The 2,978-nt window shown below is 35.6% G+C and overlaps 1 pseudogene; it reads left to right on the forward strand.

The window, feature by feature from the left end:
- Nucleotides 1-2,558: 2,558 nt before the first annotated feature.
- Nucleotides 2,559-2,717, forward strand: LOC131751696 (U2 spliceosomal RNA; annotated as a pseudogene).
- Nucleotides 2,718-2,978: the final 261 nt, after the last annotated feature.

Below are 2,978 nucleotides of genomic sequence, written 5' to 3' on the forward strand. Positions count from 1 at the left end.
CACCCCACCCCCTTTTCATATTCCTCTGTACACATTTTTGTTTTTTGGTAACAATTTTGTATCAAATTTTTTTCCATTTTTGTTCTTTTTTCCTATTTTTAAAATTTATAGAGATATAATTGACATATTGTGTAAGTTTACGATGTCAAGGGTGTTGATTTGATACATTTATACATTGCAATATGATTACCATCATAGCATTAGTTAGCACCTGAATCATGTCACATAATTATCATTTCTTTTTTGTGTGAGAACATTTAAGGTCTACTCTATTAGCTACTTTCAAATATATAACACAACATTGTTAACTATAATCACTATGTCCTGTTTTAGATTTGGAGACTCTATTCCTCTTCTAACAAAGTAAAAGCTTTGTAGATGCAGAGAGTAAAATGGTGGTTACCAGGGGCTGGGGGGTAGGAGAATTGGGTGATGTTGGTCAAAGGGTAAAAACTTTGTGCTTTTTGATTGGATAATTCAATAAATTTGTGTTTAGAGTGATTATTGTTATGTAAGGACTTATTAATGCCGTTGTATTAATTGCTTTCTGGTTCTTTTGTAATTCCATTGCTGTTTTTCCCTCTCTCTATGCCTTTCTTTGTGAACTAATGATTTTTTGTGGGGGTATGCTCTGATTTCCTTCTCTTTATCTTTTGTGGATCTAATATAGGTTTTTTGCTCTGTGGTCACCATGTGAGGCTTACATCTTACAGATTTAAAAAGTCTGTTTTATGGTGATAGCAACTTAACTTTGATTAAATACAAAAAAAATCTACCCTTTTACTCCTTCCCATTTACTTTTTAAATGTCACAATTTCTCTCTTTTTATATTGTATGTTTTTTTAGACTATCTATTACCAAATTATAGTACCTATAGTTATTTTTAATGCTATTTTCCTTTAACCTTTATACTATAGTTCAGTGGTAACTTGCCATCATATTACAGAATGAGGTTTCTGAATTTGACTATACATTTAACTTTCCCAATGTGTTCTATATTTTTGTATATTTTCACTTAACTAATTAGCTTCTTTTCATTTCACTTGAAGAAATCCTTTCATCATTTTTTATAAGGCAGACCTAGTGGAGACAAACTCCCTCAGCTTTTGTGTTTCAGGGAAAGTCTTTATTTTTCCTTCATACCTGAAGGACAATTTTGCCATACAGAGTATTCTTGGTTGGTGATTTTTTTCTTTCAGAACTTTGAATATATAATCCCACTCTCTACTGGCCTGTAAGTGTCTGCTGAGAAACTTTCTGATAGCTTAATGAAGATTCTTTTGTAGGTTACAGTCTTTTTTCTTCTTGCTGCTTTTAGGATTCTTTGTCTTTGATTTTTGACAATTTCATTATAGTGTGTCTTGCAGAAGATCTTTTTGTAATGAAATAATGGGGTAGTTTGTTAGCTTCATGAACTAGAAGTCCGGTCTCCCCGCAAGTTTGGGAATTCTCAGTCATTATTTCTTTAAATAATCTTTCTGCCTCCTTCTCTCTCTTCTCCTTATGGAACTCCAGTGATCCTGATTTTGGTTCTTTCAATGATATTCCATAGGTCATGTAGACTTTCTTTGGTCTTTTTCATTCTTTTTTTCTTTGTTTTCCTCTTACTGGGTTATTTCAAAGTTTGTATCCTCTAATTCACTGACTGTTTCTTCTCCTTGATCTATTCTAATGTTGATATTCTCTATTGCATTTTTCATTTCATTCACTGAATTTTCAATTTTAGAATTTCTATTGTTTTTATTAATGATTCCTGTCTCTTTCTTGAATTTCTCATTTTGTTTGTGTTTTGTTTTCCTGATTTCATTGAATTTTCTTACAGTGTTTTTTTGTAGCTCATTGAGTTTCCTCAAAATAGCTATTTTGAATTCTCTATCAGGTAAACTGCAGGTCTCTGTATACTTTAGGTTTGGTTACAGGATGATTATTGTGATATTTTGTTGATATCATGTTTTCTTGATTCCTCACTTTTTTTTGGAGTTTGCATTGTTGTTTTTGACTTTGAAGTAGCAGTCACCTCTCCAATCTTTATCTGCCTACACGTGAGGGATACTTTTTTCTTATACATCTTTATTGGAGTATAATTGCTTCACAGTGCTATGTTAGTTTCTGTTGTACAACAAAGTGAATCAGCCATATGCATACATATATCACCATATCCCCTCCCTCTTGAGCCTCCCTCCCACCCTCCCTAGCCCACCCCTCTAGGTCATCACAAAGCACTGAGCTGATCTCCCTGTGCTATGCTGCTGCTTCCCACTAGCTATCTATTTTACATTTGGTAGTGTATATATGTCAATGCTTCTCTCACTTTGCCCCAGCTTCCCCTTCCCACCCTGTGTCCTCAAGTCCATTCTCTACATCTGCATCTTAATTCCTGCCCTGCCACTGGGTTCACCAGTCCCTTTTTTTTAGATCCCATATATATGCATTAGCATATGGTATTTGTTTTTCTTTCTGACTTACTTCACTCTGTATGACAGACTCTAGGTCCATTCACCTCACTACAAATAACTCAATTTTGTTCCTTTTTGTGGCTGAGTAATATTCCATTGTATATCACTTCTCAGCCTTTTGGCTAAGATCAAGTGTAGTATCTGTTCTTATCAGTGAGGGATAATTTTCACTGGTCTTGTTGCAATATTCTGAGACTTTTTCTGACCTTGTGTGCATATACCTGCTCCACACTTCTTGCTCCCTCTTGTGGCAGAATTCTTGTATGTCTTCTCTCAATCTTAAAATGCACCAGGCTGGCACCTGCTAACCTCTCTTTTGTTTTCCCAAAGGTGGTGGTACTACAGCTCAAGACTGTGGTTTCTCCCTTGCCCACAGACACTGGCCTGTTTTCTGCACATGCTCCCTCTCTATCCAAGCTCACTCTTGCCACTGCCCTCAGGAACATGTACTAGGAGCCAGCTACAGAGTTGGGGAAGTGTGAGTTTGGAATTCAGGTCATTGTGGGTGTTCAAAGGCCACTT

Source organism: Kogia breviceps, chromosome 2 (assembly GCF_026419965.1).
Source record: "Kogia breviceps isolate mKogBre1 chromosome 2, mKogBre1 haplotype 1, whole genome shotgun sequence".
NCBI classification, from domain to species: Eukaryota; Metazoa; Chordata; class Mammalia; order Artiodactyla; family Physeteridae; genus Kogia; species Kogia breviceps.